The 20,869-nt window shown below is 38.0% G+C and overlaps 1 long non-coding RNA gene across 1 annotated transcript; it reads right to left on the bottom strand.

Moving 5' to 3' along the window:
* Positions 1-10,434: 10,434 nt before the first annotated feature.
* LOC120749456 (uncharacterized) lies at positions 10,435-19,847 on the bottom strand. Its single transcript, XR_005699657.2, has 4 exons — positions 19,780-19,847; positions 18,909-19,087; positions 15,128-15,203; positions 10,435-10,947 (listed from the first exon to the last, which is right to left on the bottom strand). It is a non-coding gene; the product is annotated as an uncharacterized LOC120749456 (long non-coding RNA).
* Between the last annotated feature and the right edge of the window lie 1,022 nt (positions 19,848-20,869).

The following is a 20,869-nucleotide window of genomic DNA, read 5'->3' as shown; positions in this document are numbered from 1 at the left end:
GCCATTGCTGAGCTTTCTAGATGCTAATGAAATAGAAATAACTGGAGAAGAGAAGAGATTTGTATCCATAAACAGACAGAGGCACAAGCACAACAAGATCCTAAAATGCTTGCCATAAATAAATATCTGAAAAACATAATAATTCTCCATACTACCAGTATATTTCCTTCTTAGAACTGAACCTCTGTGAGTCGTGAAGGCTAGTGCTAGTGAAGGCATGACCTCCTAAACTGGTGGTGACAATTTTAGGTTTCAAAAAAGAAAGCTCCTAAAAAAACTTATTTGCTTGCTGAGTGCAGCACCGTAGAAGAAATGAGAACTGTAAGAAAGAGAGCACAACAAGGCTAGGGAAAAGGTGGTACAATTTTAGGGCTGCCAAGTATTAGAACAGGAGCTGGGAGGTAGCAGGAGGGGGAAGCGGAAATAAGGGTTTTACTAACTTTGTATTCATACAAGGAAGCTCTTCTGAAATGACTAGCCAGGTGGATAAAGGAAGTGTCTGCCCTGAAAGTGGGTTATGCTAATTCCAACGCGGGCGGATGGGGACAGGAAGGTCAGGAGACAGAAGTCGGGAGGGCATGTACAAACATATCTGTATTCTGCTTTCAAGTGTGTTGCTGGCAGTTCTGCTGCTGCTTCTCACTCTGCACTGCCTCTCTCCGGGGCTGAGCTGTCTGCTTCCCCGTGTCCTCTGCTGCTCCGCTCACCTTGCCAGGGCACAGGCTGGAACACTTCCTCTGCTCTGGCTGTGCTCTTGGAGTCATAAGTCCCCCTCAGAGGGACAAAGGGGTCAGGATTCACAGCAGGATGTCAGCTCTACGTAGGAGTCTGACATTTGCGGGTAGGAATACTTTAAATGTGCTTTAAACAACACCTGGTAGCATGCACAGGTGCGAGCATTGATAAACATACAGCAGTTGTGGAGATTATTTTCCTGTGCCACACTCAAAGGAAGAAAACTTAAAATAATTTTTTAAAAGCATGGATGGAAAGAAACGGGATCTCTGTAAGTTCTAAAATCCTTTCTTTGTTAATCTGAATTAAAAAAAAAAAAAAAAAAAAAAAAAATTCTCCCTCACATCTTGCTCCTTAGAAGCTCAAATAAACCTGAGTAAAATATTGGCACTGCTAGTAACACTAATCGTACTATGATTCAAATGAAAACAAGGTTATTAATGTACATTTTTATTCTCATATTGGTATTTGACTATAACACATTAAGCATTATCTTTATGAAATGTCTATTGGCACATTCAGCCTGTTAAGTGACATTATACCTGGTCTAGCTGAGCTGGGAATCTGATCTGAGAGGTAAGAAATAAGCAAGAGAAACACATTAAGGGAAGAAGGAGAGCTAGCCAGACTTTAGTCATAAGGAAACATGCTATTAAGAAATGCAGTCACTATTTCAACATAATACTATCAGGAGGAGGCCCTAGCACATCCTGGAGTCATGAAATTTTGCTCTGCCTTGGGACAGGGTTCAGCACAGAGAACAGGCTTCGGGCTCTGATCAGATTGTGCCTCATGCTCATCATAAGCATTTCTTACTTAATAGAGTTTGTCTGTAACAGAGCCTAAGAGGACTATTATTAAAAGATAAGGCTGCCTCCAGCCTCTTGTTTAATGAATTTTTCAGTGTAGAAGGGAAACTCCATGGTCCCCAGTCTCTTGCTGAGGTAACACATTACAGTGTGTGATCAGACTACTGAGCCTCCATGGACATCTGTGTGATGAGCAAATCATACTGTAGCCACTTCAATATCAGTCAAATAATGGATACATCAAAAACCATGCAGCAAGCAAAAAGGGAAAAGAACCCTACACACTGGATTCTAGTCCTTTGAAACGAAAATAAAACCAATTTGCTTGGGGGAAAGGTCTTGTACTAGGATAGTCTTTTTAGAGAAAGTAAAAAATAATGCATGCAAAATTTTCACTGGAATATTTAGAGAAGATTTTATGATGCCAAACATCATTTTATGATGTTTCTAGATGGAAATTTGCATCGGAAAATATCTTACAGTGGGAATGAATCCAACACTGCATGTTGCCCTCAGATAGCCAATGACCCTGTGTGAAGGGCATTACTTTATCATTCTTTATTACTGTATTGTCATTCAAGTGACATTTGCCAAGTCCTGACTCTTAAGCAATTAATTTAACTCTTCTTCTTCCCAGTCTCAGCTGTTAGTTCTTACACTAGGCTGCTGTCCCAAACTTCTCACAAGCTGAAAAGTCTTGACTTCCTCCTGATTTAGCACAGGGACATTTCTGAAAGCCTTTCATCAGGTTAGCAGCCCTTTCACTGTGGCCTCCTAGCCAACGCATTTCACTGTGAAACAGAAGGGAAGGAGAAAAGAAGAATGTCTAATTTCTCAGAGTCAGCTCAGAGTGAACACTCAGCTACAGGCTGTGTCAAACAGAGATGAGTCCTGTCCTTCATTTTTTTGTTCTAGTTACTCAAGTGGACTTACTGGGGCACTTGCAGGTGAAACGGGATCTGAATTCTGACAGCTAACCAGACAGGCATTCTAAGCCACATGCACATAACTCAAAGATGAAAATATGAGGGATGTTTTCCTGATAAGTGACTTTGTTCCCCTAACAACAGCCAACAAGTAGGTCAGTAAAGAAGATGCTAGACAAACCCATACACCAACAAGGAGGTAATTTACTTTTGCCATTGATGTGACACCAAGTTCCAGGTCATCAGCTATTTCAATGCATTAATGCATTGCTATATCAACACAAATCAGTTAAAATTTATAAAAAAACTAATAAAGCTGAATTATTCCTAACAATTGTAGCCTGAAATATCTATCTAATGAATAGATTAGGTTAGATTGCAGCTCCTTGCAATTCCTTACCAGTACTTCATCTACACAGCCAGCCTCTTATGATAAGGTTCATCCAAGGAGAAGATACGTCATGTACAGGGTTTTACTCAATCTAATAAATACTTATATCTGCACCAACAATGCCTCATAGGTAAAAGCAGCATTGATCTTGATGAGGCCCTTAATTAAAATACTTAAATCTTTCCATTTACCAGTTTCCCTTCTTCAGGCAAAATGACACTATTTTCCCACATCAGAAGGCTATACTGAGGATTTATACATAAATGTTTGAATATTCTCATATATTAGAGGAAAAGATGAATGCAGAAATTTCTACAGAAATGTAATTCTACGTTAACAGCCTTTCTAGATTCAATTCAAATATCACTAATTATTCTTGTGCTCACAGTTCGGCTCCTCTCTGCAAAGGAAACTAAACTCATCTCATAACATGTATGTAAAAATACAGTCACAAATGTTACTACTGTATACTAAAATGTTAATGTTTTGCCATGAAAAATGTGTGTTGCCATGGTAGTATTTTCATTATTTCTGTCCCAGCATGTGTTTGTCATTTGTGACAGCTTTGCTTTTTTATACCTGAAAATATGAAAAAGCCAGACTCCTGAAAAGCTGCAAGTAGAAAAAGGCAAAGCACACACACATTTAAAATTTTGACAGTTTCACTACAACATAATGCCCGGCAGAATGAAAAAAAATTAGTTACTTTTCCTTCCCATAAAACCCCTTAAAATTGTATATGCACAATTTAAATTTCAATAATACAGGGAGAAGCCCTTTCCACTATAATCACACGTCCCTGTAGGTGAGAGAGTTCTCTACTGGACACCAGGAGTGTCAAGAATTGTGTATTTCTAATGTTTAAAATTTATTCTATACCCATTATTCTCATGAGTGGAATTAAAAACAAACAAAAAAACAAACAAACAAAAACATCCCTTCAATGAAAATTTCAGCAGCAGGAGCACACTTACATGAAGTACCAGCAAGTATGTTTTACCAACATTTTTGTTTTGCTTTGTTTCTTGCTGAGTATAACTTGCCAAAAGATGTTTTGACAATGCAGAACTTCAAAATGTATACTTAAAAGTCTCCAGATTACCAAACTGCCTTAAATTAGGCTCTTATCTTGTTCTGAACTTTAATTTCAATCATATTCTTTGCTTATATTTTATAGTTTCCTTTCTCAACAGTGATGACTAGAATGTTTTTTTTTTTCCTTGTGAGTCCTACTGAAAATTTAATAAATTTAAATAGTTTCTGGAGACAGCAAATTTAGAAAGACAACTTGATGGGATGTTTGTGATAAACTTCAGAATGACATACTTTCAATCTTTCTTTCAGGCACTGAATCTTCTCAGACCTTTGACCAAAAAAATCCAACAAACAAATCAAAACAAAAAATGCGTAGGGAAAGAATGCAAACAACAAGGAAGAGCCAAAAAAATCTTCACATAAATATTTCCTAGTACCAGTAATGAGTAATTTTTCTCTGGATCCAAATACCTAGTTTATAGTCTTCTATTAAAGTGCTTTCTGAAAAAGCCTTTCCGTAAACTTCCCACTTACAGAAGCCATTCTCCTTCAAGAATGAAAACACCCCTTTTGTAAGTTAAACAGCTGCGCAAGTTTGTTTCAACCTAAAGGGAACGGCAGACCTAAAATTCCTGCAAGCAGCCAAACTGGACAGTCATATCTCAAAAATGTTATCATTTTCCAACTCTGCCAGCTAATGACAGACCATGTGATGAGAATATAGCTTATCCCTAGGAAGTGACTCACCAAAACATCGACATATGTTTGTGTTCTCCCTCTAAAAGGGCTCAAAGCAAATTGGAGAGGGACAATCTTCTGCTGCAATAGAGCAGGATGTCACAGAGTATGCTGTGCGTTTGTTTCTGTCTGGTTATTTTTTTTCCAATTAGGTTTAGCAAATGTGAGTCATCATAGATGTTTCCTTCTTTTTATCTTCCTTAGGAAAAAAAGACAGCTTTTAACTATTTGAGTCTCTAAACTGGCGTGCTTACTTAGAACTTTTAATAGACATTATAGACAATGTTATTAAGGCAACGTTTCCTTACTCTCCCAGATGACCATGGCACACAGTTAATTTTTTCAGTCTTATCAGTGTCAAGTGAATAATAAATTCCCTAAATTCCTGATGAAGCAATTTTTTTAGAGATGTGTTTAAGAGAAACAAAATTACGATGAATGCTTCTCCAGCTATGTTATCATTCTTTGCTTGGATAGTTGTGCTTATTTATAATTCTGACTTTTGCACATGCTCCCACCATAGTAAATAATTTAAAACATAACAAGGTTCAATGGATTATTTTTATTGTTAATGGAAAATGTCTCATTGGAAGATTTTACTGTGCTTACATGATACTATTTTCTAATGAAAAGCAGATAAACTCTACTTACATTCTGTATAGTGTAGTTAAAATAATTTACAACTGCAAATGAGAATTTAATTAGCCTGAAAGTTTAATTTTTCTTTTGTTTCTGAAACCAGTTAACTTAAACTTCTTGATGTGTATATTCTTATATCAAGAGAGGGAGTTTTATTGTACTGCATAAAGCATTAAATCTGAGCATTACTCTATGTCAAGTGATCAAAGCATTCATAAATGGATAACTGTACTGTCATTACCTGTATAATTAGAGCTCATCATTATGACTTCCCATCCCGCAGCATAATAAGTGAATCCTAAAACTAGATGCTAAGGTAGCCAATTCACAAATATATACATCCTAACCCACCCTCCCCCCTTTATTTTCAAACCTGTTGTTTCATCAACTCTTACTACGGTAACTTAGCAGCAGATAATTGTTGAAAAAAGTGCAAGACTGTCCAAAGGGGTGGATAGGACTTATGCCCCTTCACAGCACAGCAGGATTAATCAGACACACTCCTGGTGGTGGGCTGCTCAACTGAGCAGATGTTTGACTCCCTACAGAAGGTTCTACTGTAAAACATATAGTCGTATAATCCCATTTCAGATACTGGGAGAAAAATTAACTTTTAGCTTCTGCAGACTTACAAAGGGTAAGTATCTTTAAGCAAGGGTATCTCCCATAATTTCAAACCTGTCTTCTGTGAAAGTCAGCTCAATCCCATTGTTTCAGGAGGTACTTTTAAAATAAAAGAAAATGCTTTAGCCCCTGCCTGAGGCAGAATCCATGCTGGGAGCTTTCTGTGCCCCACCCCTTGATGCTACCTGCCCTCTGCAGTCCCAGCTGCCTGCCCCAACCAGGCAGAATGCCTATCGTGATTCACCCAAGTGCAGGGCAGGCCTCTATGTCCTTGAAGCCTAGATAGGTTTTGCAGTCTATATATAACTCATGATTTTGATAGTTTTTATTAATTTCCGAAATTCCAGATCCAAGCCATTTTCATCTTTTGTCTCTCTCTTGTGGGTTCAGATGTTCAGTTCAGAAGTGAGGCATGGTTCTTTGGAAACTCAACTGTGCAATTAACTATTTGAGGGCAAAAGAATTATGTCATGGCAGAACATCTCATTGAAAAGAAACACAGCCTGCAATAGATAGTTTGTTAGAACAACAAGATTTGTCTTTTTTTTGTTACATAAAAGGATGCTTTCAGTTTGGTCAGGAACACCTCTGCTCATATTGATACAGATCTCTTTTTTTTTCTCCTGACTTTAATGAAAGGAGAATGAGGCATTTCAGATTTTATTACCACAGTCACTGCTGAAACGTGTATTAAATTAGAGACGTGCCAGTGCTGGGATTTTAACAATAATTCAGACAGCTATGGAACCACTACAGACATGTCAGTCTTTTCTCTCTGCCTAACATCTGCTTGAAATAAATCCAAACCAGACACTGATTTGCCTAGTCCACACTAAATCCTATGAGCTTAAAATAAATACCTTCCTAAACTGCCTCTTATTAATGATAGATATCTGTAAATGTGGATCTATTCATAAGAAAGAAAGTTTCTCAGACCAAGCACTGCTCACCATTAAATAATTGTTATCTACAATAGTAGAGTGCCTTGATTCCTGAGCTACTTTAAAAAATATATATATTTATTAATTTAAAGAGGAGAATAATAAATAAGCACAGCTGAGAGACTTGTATTTTCCTGTTAAGGTAACAGCAGCGTTGGAGTGTCTTTGGGTGTATATGAGCACATATGCAGCCCTCACCCACCTTTCCTAAGCCTAATTTTGGTTTTTGGGAGCAGGACATCACAGTGTCTCACTAACTCTCCCCCTACCAAAAGCAGGATAAAACAAAATTTTAAATGTCAAATCACAATACATCTCTAGAAAGGAAACTGGGGTAAAGGGGAAGAAAAATTTCACCTTGTAGCATCAGGAAGACAGTATTTAAGTTTATTTCATTTGCTAAACCAAATATTTTACCTATGTCCCTTGCCTATTCTTTATGATGTATTTTCCACACAGCATTTTCTTTGATTCCTTTTTGTGAGAATTAAACTCATGTGAGAAGTGCAAACAAGCGAGGCATTTGCATCAGAAATTCACCTACAACTATTCAAAGGTACAACACCAAAACATCCTTGTATCCTACAATAAAGGAAAAAAGTCAGAACACTGTTGAAAAGCACAGGAAAGCAGAAGAGGTCTTGGAAACTGAGGATGCCATAGACTCACTCCTCCAAGCCACTGGGCAAACAGTCACAGACACCATAAGTGACACGTGGCAGCAATTTTTTCTGTGGTGGCAGCAGGAGGTCAGGCAGGTGCCAGAATGCTGGTCACTGAGGCAGCAAATCCCTGTTCAGAGCAGCATTGAGCTAAACAGGCTCGTACACACACAAACAAGTCTTGACTCTACTCCACCAGCTACTGGGGGAGATGTGGAGAGAGGCCAGGCTAAATTTGGGAAGGTAGATGGGCAGCTGTCAGAGGAGATCCTGCTGTAGCTGCACTGGGGCCAAGGGAAAGTATTTTGCCCCAACACACTGGTTAGAATTTTGCTCTAGAATTTGCCTCTTGGCAAACATCAGGGATAATTACGTTTACCATGGGCTAGCAAATAGCAACGATCCTTTTAGTAGTTTAAAAAGGACTTTTTAAAACCAAGTCTGTCCAGGGAGGAAGCTCCCTTGATTTGTACTGCCATTTGAATTCAGACATTCCTCCTGCCTGCATAATTTGCTACACATTTCCAGTTTAAGTGTCTCATATGAATGTACACTTTTATACAGTTATCATAACAATTTTAAATCATCTGATTAAAAATCTGAAGAAGCAGCACAAGAAGAGAGAGTAGAACACTTTTTAATATGTGCTTTATATTCTACATCCTTGTAAAGGTTGGTGGCAGATTGCTGCAGTTAAAAAATATGTTACCATAAATTTTGAGGCAGGGCAAAGAGGAGTCAGCAGCCATTCCATGGTGTTATAAATACTTTTCTACCTGCTTTGAATATCACAAAAAGGTAAAACAAGTCATTTTGGTTAAGGGAAAGTTTATGACAACTGGGAGATCTGTAAGCATTCCTGTATGCTTTGCTCAGTTCTGCCCCAATGCTCAAGTGATGTCCAGGCTTGTGTACTTTACTGGCTCAGCTAGCAATTATGGGCCTCTCTCTAATGAGCAAGATGGTGAGATGTTAGAGGTGCCCCAAGAGGGAGCAGATGGTGCAGGAGCCCCCCAGAGCAGAGCCATCATCTCGGGGTGCCTTGACTGAGCTGTACCAAGCAGCCCAAATGATGTGTTGAACTGGCTGTGCTGCTTCTTCTTCTTGCCCTGTGCAGGGCAAAGATACATCCAGTGCTGCCCACTGGCCTGAGCTACTGCAATGATTTTAGTTCTCCTGAAGGCTGAGTTCAAACAGTGCGATCCTCCAAGTATTTGGTATGCTCAGTGGAAATATTAAACCCTTATACTCCTTTTTAAAGTGAAAAACTGGGGGAGGGAAAGATTTTATTTTTAATAACATTCTGTCAAACCTAAGCACATATGGAAACACAGCTTTCCCAGAACAAAGTTTGCTTTAGAAAACTGCCCATGCCTCAAAGGCCTGAACGTGGGTAAGAGGACCCTGATAAACACATCAGGGTAGCTGACTGGGAATAGGTAAGCCCAGTGTCTAATAGCAATCCAGACCCCATATCCTAGGTGAGTACCCCAGCCACTAAACTCCTAAGTTTTCTGGTATAGCTTCCACCTCCCAGCAGAAGCCTTTAAAATACCCTGATTTCTTTCTGCTTGGAATGGGCAAGCTTTCTGAAACCATCAGTGCTCCCATTCACCTCTTGTTGAAATGCCCAGGCATCACTAAGAAGCCGTAGGACAGAACTGGTCATCAGCTTTCTTGGGTTTTTTGTTTGGTTGGTTTGGTTTGTTTGTTTTGTTTTTAAATTCTCACAGGACACTGTATTGAAAGAACATGACTGCACTTCACAGTCTAGAGACTTTTAAGGGACTGAAGCAGCAGCACAAGAAGAGAGAGTAGAACACTGAGGGGCAAAGAAAGTCCTTCTTCTCTGCTGTTAAAATCCTGTGTCTAAACAAAGCAGGAGAAATGTAGGAGTAGCTTGGGAAAAAGAGCCAATATAGTTCAAACATTTTACATTTGCTCAGATTGGTGAGTCCTAATTATCTGACACTTCCACAAGGTGTTAATCAGCTCCAAGAATAATAATTCTTACCTTCTGAAATGAGAAATATTCCAGGGCAAATTTCTTTCACCTTCTCCCATACAGCTCCACCTCTTGCTAATTCAGGGTGGAACCAATGCACAAAGCACATTGCCCTTGTTGGGGCCATAGATTGATCCATATTGGGAAGTAACAGGGACAGGATTTCCAGCTTGGTCTTCTGAGAAACACCTGCTAAAGGAACTATTGAAGTCTTCATGCTAAAAGTGGTAAAAGACAGCTTTCCAATAATAATTAGAATAATGAAAAGGTAAAATATTTATATAAACAGTTTATAACACAAAGCCAGAGTACCTCTTCTCATTTTCTCAAGTCCTTATCTCCTCAAATCAGGACTCTTGAAAAAAAAAATCATATAAAGGCATATAAAAAAATCATAACTAAAAACACAGCACAGTGATGAAGTATTTGGGGAAAAAAAATGTTGTAATAGATAAATAAAAAATTAGCAGGATATTCAAATATTCACATTCTTCTAGTGCTGTTGTTTCTAGAAAACTCATCTGCAAAAGTAAGAGCTCCTGACAAAAGTGAAAAACCATTTTTTCTGGAACACAACTGTGCAGGTAGCAATGCTTATGCATTTCAGTTAAAGGAATATGCTTTAATTATCCAAAGTCACCCACGAACTACATGCTCAAAATTATAGATAATTTAGCAAGCTCATGAGAAGGCAGCCAGCTGAATTTCAGCTTTTTCTTTCCAAAACATGGGATGCAATATGATAGAATTATCTGTAAATGCTCTTGGATTTCATACAGAAAGAATCAGGATTCATTAAGGGATATTTTAAACTTACTAATGTAATCTTTGGGTATTCTATAGAAATATATTTTACAGAGGTTCTTAGACTAGCAGTATGATGCAGAAAATTACCATCATATCAAGATCCTTTATTTGAACAAGAACGCTTCACTTCTTTCCGGGTTTAATTCTGTTTCTTTCCTCCACAACAGCGTGGATGAAAATTTGAAGTAGTCTGGTCTGATCATAGTATAAGATATCCATACTTTCTGAACATGCAGATTTATGTCTGTAATGTGTTTGTGCATATACATGAATAGATGTGTCTATATGTACCGACAAATGTACAGTTGCATACCTGTGCTTGTATATAAATATTTTTGCTTTTCTCTTCAGTTTAGGTGAAATGCAAACTGAAGAAGTTGATAAGTCAAAGCACTGCACAATCACATAGAGTTTTCTTGTCGCTCCTCGGACAACACAGCCACAGCTGGAGCCTGTTTCTGTTCGGGACCCACCACTTAGAGTCCATGTGATGCATGACTGAAGCTGAGAACTCACATCCATGACCCCAGTCGGGGCTTCAGACCCATCTGCTCTTCAGACCCTCTGCCTTTGGCCTGCTGAGTGGTGGCAGGTGTTATGTAAAGGCTGCTGTCTTTGCTCATCTCTGAAAGAAACTGCAAAAAATCACAGCAAGAGGAGAGATTTTATGAATCTGCCTTCTTCAGTGACCACAATATTTTTTCATACCTCAAAAGAGGCAATTTAACTCCCCAGGCAGTATAGATTTGCTAATATTTTATTGGCATCATCCAAAAATGTATTAGGTATTTCTAAAATTTTTGGACAATATTCCACCATCATCCTCCTCCCAAACTGTCATCGAAAGATGCCTTTCTATGTGAGCCTGAATTGGCAAGTTTCTGTAAACAGCTTATGGCCAACACAAAACCCAAAACCAACACGACTTCACAGTGAGCATCATAGTTCAGAGAATTTAATTCAGCTTAGCTTGGGTGAGTTGTGGTTTAATTCAGCTTATGCTTGGACCTAATCCATGAAGAACATGGTACATGGCAATTCTCAAATTTTACAGTGCTAGGCACACTCTAAAACGAGCTGTCGACTAGCACTGTACAGCCCTGCTGCTTCTTATTGGGACCAAACCCACAATTCTTTGGCCTTAATTTACTCTGTAGGGTCCAATCAGATCATCTGTGTCAATGCTGGAATATTTTGAGCATTTTGCCTATTTGTCTGAGACTTTATTTTGTTACCTGGACCACATCCGGGTCTGTGAGGGAATGTTTCGCACTCTGAGATAGAAGTTTGGGGTCTAGAGTCAAACCACAACAATACAACTGTCACATAGATGATTTATTTATTTATTTTCTGAGATTTTTTGGTTTGGGGTGTTTTGTTTGTTTGCTTGTTTGTTTGTTTGTTTGTTGGGGGTTTTTTTTGTACTGAACTTTACACTGGTTGGCAGAAGGGTTAAGGAAAATGACAACTGCCTGACTGAAATGTTTGCTAATGTTCCATGACGATAACCACTGCAGTCAGTCATTTCACCACCACCACCATCAGCCCCGGGGACTGCATTTATCAGAATCCAAAAGAGAACATCTTAAGATGTAGCAGACACAAGATGAATTTGACAAATGTGCATGTAAAATACTCAGTCTGCAAAGATGGGCCACTCATTCCAACACCAAGCAGCTGAGACAATACAGCACATATTTAATTTCATATATTTCTTATTTCAGGATGGAAGGTCCCCTTGCACTGGTACTTGTAGTGCCCATACAGACACAATCACTATTCTAGAAGAATTACCTATAAACTCTACCTTTGTACATGAATTTAAATGAGAGTTACTAAGGCTAAGGACATAGTTCAATCACAAGCTGTGATTGTTCTTGTTGACATAAATGCCAAAATCTGAGTTCCCTGAGTTTTCTGCTTCAGTAACACTTCCTGCTTCAAATGGACTGACATTAATTATCCAAGTGCTCATCCTCCCACTCAACAGAGTCTTGTGCTGCAGATGGTGCAAATGGCCTGGAATATGCAAAATCCAGTACATGACTCTGAAAGACTGCCAAGGCAGAGCACAGCTCAAATACAAGGTACAGTGGCAGAGCTCTCTGGAGGTCTTTGCCCATTTACAGCATGTCTGACCTCAGACAAGGCTATCAGATCCCCACTTCTACAGGACCTGGGCATGCAAGTGTTTGTACCTCATTGCCTGAATAACTTGGAAAGTCCAGACAGACTGCCTGAAAATAGGATTCCAGATGGACAGTCAGGCACATGGCTTGAAACAAGTCTTAACTTGATGTAGCCATCATTTTCCTCAAAAGTGCATTGGAATGATTTCTTGGGCAAAGAAAGTACAGAAATTGCTATCAAGGTAACATCACAATTGCTGTTTCATTCTAATTTGTCAGCAGCTTACACCTTCAACTATTTAGAACAAACAGTTTTCTGTGAGACACTGTGGTTACAAATCACAGTGCTTGGCACACCAAAGCCCAATGCAGTTTCCCTGATACTGATCACCTTTCAGAAAACAGGAGTCAAATTAAAAGGGTGAAATGTTCCTGAGAGCCTCAGTACTGCAAATCCTATTTTTTTCCTGCATACAGAGTTGAAGCATGCTGCACAGCTCATAAAACCTATTAAAAACCAGAATCATTCAAAGAGGGGAGGAGTCCTCCACTTGCACCCTTTTCCCTTTTGATAAATCTTCATCGGGTCCAACTTCACAGACAGAAATTGAGATACCTGTACTGTGGGCATGTTATTCAGTGACCAAGTCTCAGTCACTCTTGGCTGAACCTCGTGATAGTTAGGACTAGTCAGTACAGAGAACATACTGATAACACAATGGAAAGGGAAAAATACAGCACCTACAGAGACTTCATATATACTGTCATCAATAGTCTTTGTTAAGGCTCAGGAAAAACTCAGAAGAATGAGAGAAATAGGTATGTTACTGTTCCCAGCACTACTTTTTACTTACACGTAATTCTGGGAAGCTCACTTCAAAGCATTTCTGTAGGACTGGCACCAAAATAAACTGCCACAATATGTTTGTGGAGAGCTTCCAACTATAAAATATAAACATACCTTAAAAACAATATTCCCCCTACCATGAAAGATGCTAAAGAGTACATACATTTCTTTCAAATTATTTCTTTGAGGTCTACAGTTGTACAAAATAGGATCTTGCTCTCTGGAAATGGATTTTTCAGGGTAAGTGAACGTGTACTGGTCACAATGTTTTTATTGATTTAAAATAGCAGTAACAACTCTTTCTCTTTAGTTAAATTTGAAAATAATAACTTTTTTTGTGATTCTGACAGTGATTCCATTTTGCTTTCTGTTCTGCTACATTAAGTCTCCACACTCATCAAAGATCTGTGGGCTGAGTTCCTGGTTATATTTCAGGGTTATATTCCTGATTAACAGGTTTTAAGCAGATGCAATAGGTTGTCCAGTTTTTGGTGGGTTTTTTTAAGTATATTTGAGTAGAGGGACAACAACAGGACAGCCACTGTATGGGCAACATAATGCATTTATCAGTTACAATACTTCTCATAAATTATATTGGTGACTCATAACAAATAGATTATTCTTTAATTGATAGAACAGATAAAACCACTCTTCTGTCAAATTAAACTTTGGAAAATGGCTCCATCAGCCCTTTTAAAATACAGCTTAGGAAGATTAAGGTTCATGTTCCAGATGGCCCAAAAATAACCACTAAAAGCTTCCAGCTAGGCTTGAATTAAGAAGCCACTATATACATCCACAAATTTGACATACTATGAATTAAGCACACAATGATGGGGAAAGGTAAAAAACAAGGATATGAAAACAAAATTTGGAATGTTCCTTTGGCACTAGATATCTAATCTAGACACACAAAGTATAAAGATAATTTCCCATAGCATCTTTTATTATCAGGAAAACAGGAATTAGCCCTACTACTTTTTGTTTTCTGGAGGAGTCCATTCTGTGCTCTCCTCAGAATCCCATCTGGTCTGGAAGCTTCATCTAACACTTAAATGTGAACAGCACAAATGTTCCCCTAAGATTTACAAGAACCATCACTAACAATTATCATTTCAGGTCATTAAATGTGTTACTGGTGGCTATTAAGGTCATTTAAACAAATAGGTTTGTCATGGCATCCCATTACTGTACTCTGCATTACTTGAGAAGGGGACACTAAATCCCCAAGGAAATATTTTTCTTCTTTTTTCCCCCAATAACTGAAAATATCAGATGAAGGTAACATGATTATTAAGAGAATTTTCAGAGATATGGCAAGGGGATGGAGACCAGAAGAGTCTCCTCTTGTAAAAACCTCTCCTCTGGTAAAAACCACAAGCAGTTTTACAAGTTTTCCATTCCAATTCATGAACCAAAGCTGTTCATTTTTGCCTTGATTAATTTGAGTTGCCACATATCTACCATTCAGACTTACAAGGAGAGAGAAAAATTAGGTGTTTGTATTTTATAAAACTACAAAGATAGAAAAAACAAGAGTAACAATTGGGTATACCCTACTATTTAAACTACAAATTATACCCAGAAGAATAGAAAGATAAGTACACAAATGAAATAGGACACTAATTTCTACAGTTATGATATGAAGCAATCACCAGGGATAAAGAATAATGACTAAATAGCAGATACAGACTTTACCCTGAGATACATCCCTGATATATTTTCCTGCAAGCCCACACCTGATGGTAGCCACATTATGGTTCAAAAGCCAGCTATCAGAGATCTGACTCCATCTGGACCAAGACTTCTTTATTTGCACAGATAATTAGCAAGTCTTACCGCGGCCTGAGTAAAACAGTGGCAGCTGGTCAGGAAATACACTCTTTCAAACTTAAACAAACAACACAGTTTCTCCCTAAAAGGAAATAAAATGAGGAAAAGAAATACAAAAATTATCAAAAGGGAGACATACTACATTTTATACATTTTGAATAGTAATCTGGCAAGTAATTAAAAGGAATATTCTTATATTTTGAAAAGGGTAAAGAACTGTCATGAAAGAAATATTTAAAACAGCCATATTAAGAGGAGATTGGAAAAGAAAGAGAAATAATCCACTGAGGAACAGAGGAGTAAATTACAGTAGTTTTAAAAATGAAGCCCCTTCCAATATACATCAAGGAAAAGACAACTTGGGAAGATATTAGACAACTAGGAGGAAGCCAGAGATTCACAAAAATTCATCATTCTGTAGGAAGAGAACAAAAAACAAGCTGAGAAACTCAAGCATAGTAAACTGTTCAATTAGAAAAGTATGTATTCACTTGTCTGGTCTGAATAAAAAAAAAAAAGGGTGAAATAGCAAGTGAAGAAAAAGCGCCGAACCACAGACGTTTCTGACTGTGTAAAACCTGCAATATAACATTCATTTCTTATAATGAAGTTCAGAATAACTTAGTAAGAACAGTAAAGCCTTACCACAAAACCTGACAGACGATTTAGGGTACAACAGAAATACATACAGAATTTGATCTGGTCACATTGTCATACTTTTGGTTCAGACTTCCCAAGGAGTCATACCAGCATGTTTTAACAACTTGTAATACTTAAACATTTCCAATTTGGAGATCATTCTGTTGTCTAAGGTGACACAAATGTTGAAGTGAGCTGGGAGAGTTAAGTGATCAGAGACCTCAGAGCTGACACAGATGTTCCTGTGGGATCAGCTCTTCATGACTACTGTTTTCTGCAGGTGTGATCAACACAGCAAAGAGCAATTTGGGAGAATTTATTAATGAATCACATTATTTTATATAGCAAAAACTAAAAGAATGTTTCCCTGTTCATGAACTCCCTGCAAAGCAACATCATGCTGCCAAGCTCCTCCCTTTAGCACTATCACTTATAAGACTTTCAGAATGAGGAAGAATATGAGCATAATGGACAAAGTTGAAACCATCCCCTTTTCAAGGTAAGAGATTTTTTTCCCCATGATGTTAAATAGCATTCAGAACTTAGAGACTGGAAAAACAAAACAGTTCCAAAAAGTTGCTCAAATTAACAGATGATTTTTCCACTGCTTCCTTGTGCAAAGCATTCAGGGAAAATAAGCATTCCACCACACTACTAAGCAAGGTGCTTCATGCCATGGTTCTGTTTCTTGTGCTTTGAACATTACATTAGGCAGCCAACAGATAACCAGCAGTCAAATGGACTGTGCTCAGTTTCGAAAAGCTTTTATGCTATCATCAGAAGAAAATCATATTTTAAGGAAGGCAATCACAAAGGCACTCATAAAATTATAAATAGATGCAAACAGCATGCAAAAGAGGGTTTAAAGCCAAATTAGTTATCCTAAGAACAAGAGAAATAGGTGTTTCCTTTGTGAGGCATTAGAGAATTTTCCTGTGACAACCAGTGTTCCTTTTTTTCCTTTCAGAAGTGCAAGAATGACACCCTGTAAAGAGCAGCAGTGGAATTTAAATCTGAAGAGAAAGAGAACATTACTTCCAGCTATTCACACTCATAATCTGTGAAATTTATGGCCTGAGAAGACGGCATTTAAATTAGCCATTCCTTCTTTAAATTAAGCTCAGGGTTCTAGGGCCTATGTAACAACCTTATGCTTTTTAATATGAAAACACAGGCAATCAAAAACCATAGATGAAGATGTCACAGGAGAAAAATTTTTAAGCCTTTTTTCTTCCTTGATTTATAAGGATTAGTCCTTGGCAAAACCAACACTGATCACAAGTGGAAGGTTTTATTTCTTTTCTCTGCAAACCTCCTTTTTTTTTTTTTTTTTTTCCCTACTGTGACATTATATACTTACATTTTGTTATTTACAACAATAAACCCGAGCAAAATAACCCCAAAACAAACCAAACAACAAAAACAAACAAATACAAACAAACAAACAACTCCACAAGCTCAATAGACATAAAGTGAAAAGTTTTGCATGTCACAACTGAAATGCACATGGTTCCATGACCTAGCAAAATCACAGCTGGGGAGCAGGATGACCATTTTTACAGGGCACTGACAAACTGCATTTGCTAAATTAGCCAAGGATATTGAATCCAGATAGCTTTGAAAGAAGAAATTAATTCACTCTGATGACATAAAGATGAAGCAATTTCCTAGCTCAATACAGCCTATTATTGCAACATTTTGACTGAATTGTCCTTTGCAATGTAAAAAATATAAGCAAAACCCCATTGCTATCACAGCTGCCAATTAAAATTTTAGAAATCATAAGTTTCTGTCTAGTTTCAAACACAATTTTTATGTACATAATGTGTATGAGTAGTACTTCTAATAGATTTCTCTTAACTCTGTAGTGTAAGATGGGAAATACGTGACTTGGGCAGGTTTTAATGAAAAAACCTTTATGATGAAATCATAGCTGTACTCTCATCTCACTCAGAAAGCAAGAGATATTGAAGTTACCAAGTTCTGGAAGAGGAAAGTATAAATAAAGAAAGAGCACAGGAAGAAAAGGGGTGAGCTGAAACTTTACTAGCAGTTTTCAAGTAAGACCGTGACAGCATTTTGACAAAACAAACCTAAGAGAAAAAACACAAAGGCAGCTCAGAAAAACTGTGGGTTATTCCATCCCAAGATGCCATGGAGTTTTACTCTTACACATCTGACTGGAAGATGTTTGGCCAGTACAGACTCATTGAGAGAAAACACTGGAACTGTGAACATAAAATCTCCACCCAAAAAGGATAGTCCCAGCTTGTTACTATATACATTAATAAGAGATGATTGTTGTATCCTCCATGTAGCTTAGGTGTGATTTTGTCTTGGCACAACAGAAAATGCCTTCACAGGAGTGACCCCAGGAGCGAGTGTTACAGCTGTGCTATAGGTAAGAAATCAAATCAGTTTTTATCTTCAACAGCTGCCTTAGCAGTCTCTTTTTTATTCTACTCTTTATTTTAGGTGCTTTGTACAAATAGCATCATGATGGTGGTCCAATTTTGTGAAAAGTGGTGTTGAGCTTGGTGCCAAGGACATTTGCATACAAATACATGTACTTATAGCAATTAGTTTTACCTCAGCTAACACTTATGCAACACAGCTTGGCTTATTATTATCAAAAATTGTAATGAGCCTCCCCCCAACCCCCCAGTAAAGCTGGTTATTAAAAATGAAAATATTATCACTGAGTGATAAAACTAATGAGTCATATAGTCCCTAGAAGCAAGAAACACCAATAGCTCAAAAATTCTAGTTTTCCTGATGGTTGTATAACGAATGAGTAGAAGCTAAGGGAGAAAAGCTAGCAATGATCAACCTTTAGACAACTTCTAAAAAATTTCCCCCATCAACATAGTATAGAGAGTATCTTTTCACCTCTTTAGGCCTTGCTGACTTGCCCCATAGTTGAATTCTGTATCCAGGTAAGCCAACATATATGGTTTGCAAAATATTATCTATTCACAAAGTTGTCATTTGCAGCAGGGTGTTTTGTTAGTCACCTTTACCAGTGACAATGAAATTCAGCTAAAAATGAATTAACAAACATCTGCAGATCTGGACACCTTCCAAGGAATAAGGCAGAGAAACCAAAATTCACAAGCCCTAAGAATTCAAGGCTTGGGGGCATTTGTACCTTTCTCCCTTTGTGGTAAACCACCTGAAGAAAGATGAATATTGCCCTTCATTCAGGGCTCAGTATCTCAAAAGGACAGTCATGGTCTCCTGAAAGCCGCTTCAGCCCTGGGCTGATCTTCTTGACTCCCCAGTGGCACCCTTGGATCCTTGTGATACCTTTTGCTCCCACACAAACATCTACAAACATTTGAGAAAAAATATAGTGTAGTTTGACAAATAGCACAAGAAAATTGTGCACTATTTTGTCTAAACAATTTGCTTCTTTAATCTGAGGGTGATCTGATCTTGTAGGTCTTGCATTTGTGACTGGGGAGGATTGGTTTTGTTTTGGTCAGGAATAGAAGTAAAAGAGCATCATTGTTTCCTTCTTTTCTAGGTCAGGCATTGCAACTGCTGTGGTTAACTGCTGTCTCAAGCTGGTTTATTTTAGGTATGCCAAGAGACTGCCATGGCGCAGTCCCATGTAATTAAGCAAAGAAACTGGGAGTCCTTCTTTGGACCAAACTTACTGCTTCTTCACATCTTCTGGCTGGATAAAGACAGCTCTCAGAACTCGTACGTCTTTTCCCCTCTCTCCAGCATACTGCCATCCTTAGCTTTTCTCTACTGGACCCCTCCGCAAGGCCTTTAGTGAGAAGGCAGCACTAGAGGGTTTTTGTTTTCCCAAACAAGCAAGCGCAGCTGCTCTCCCAGGACACTGGGGAGCCCTTTTGCTTTGCAGTTGAAGTTTACCCGTTCATAAGGCTAAAGCAGAAGAAAAGCCCATTGTTTAAAAAGCTTTAGATGTTGCCATAGGACTTTCCATTAAAACATACTTTGTGTGTAGGAATCCTGAAAAAAATCTGAACTTTTCTAGTAAAAAAGATTACCTGGTTTCTGCTCATCAGAAAGCTTGTGACAGGGTCTGTATTAACAGGATTCTGCTGGGCTAGAAAAGAGCCCCTTGCAAGAACTAAAAGAGATAAGCTTTACAGTTGGCTCTGAGGTTATCATCAAGCTCTTTACATTAAATTAACTCTAATTACTAATTAACTAATTAACAATTAACTCTAGCTCCTGTTATTAGCTCCTGCATAATGCTCCAAAGTGGATGGTACCTTGCTAATTTCACTCTGAGTGTATAAGAATTACACAATAATATCATTACTAAGAACCATGAGTTGCTCTGACTGCAGGGCTCAATCCAGTGAAGTAGTCACATATAACAAAATTAGCTATGGTAGGCTAGCTTTTTCTTCTTTGTGTTAAGGGCTTTCTTAAGAACTATGCAAATAAAAATGCCAAGACACTCTTCTCTCAGTGAACAACCTAAGTTCTCAGAGAGCACAGTAGTCAGACAGCTGCTATACTCTGGATAGCTCTTCCCGTCAACTGCTTTTCACAGTTAAAAAGCCTACCACACACCACCAGAAAAACCAAAAAGCAACCAAACACCTAACCAATCAGCCAAACCAAACCCCAAACCCTAAACAAAGAAGAAAAACAAAACAAACTGAACCAAAACCTAATGAACAAACATGAAAACAAAAAACAAAGCCAAGCAAACCCAAAAACCTAAACAAACAAACAAAAAACCAAACATTACCCAAGGAAAATAACATACATCTAGGAAATTTTGACCCTTTTTTCTTATGTATTTCCAACTTGTAACAAGGCCAGAAAATGGACAAATTTAACTTGATCTCCTTGAGAGACTGCTTATCAGGAAAACAATAAAGGAAATAATTTAGAGAAGAGTATTAACCAATCCTTCATAAATTTGATTGTATTCACAGCTTGTTTTGAGATAACAGGTTACATAAAAAACCTGTATTTTTTCCCTTCATTCATGCAGCTTCCTATTTTAATAGCGTCTTCAATATTTGATACATTTATTTTAGCTCTACAGCAACATCAACAGTTGCCTATTAATTTGGCAGACAAACCTTTACCTAAGAAAGACTTTTCACTGTTGCTTGT

The sequence above is a fragment of the Hirundo rustica genome, chromosome 2, assembly GCF_015227805.2.
Source record: "Hirundo rustica isolate bHirRus1 chromosome 2, bHirRus1.pri.v3, whole genome shotgun sequence".
In the NCBI taxonomy this organism is placed as follows: Eukaryota; Metazoa; Chordata; class Aves; order Passeriformes; family Hirundinidae; genus Hirundo; species Hirundo rustica.
Note: the sequence above shows the minus strand (reverse complement) of the source record. Positions and strands in the feature narration are given on the sequence as shown.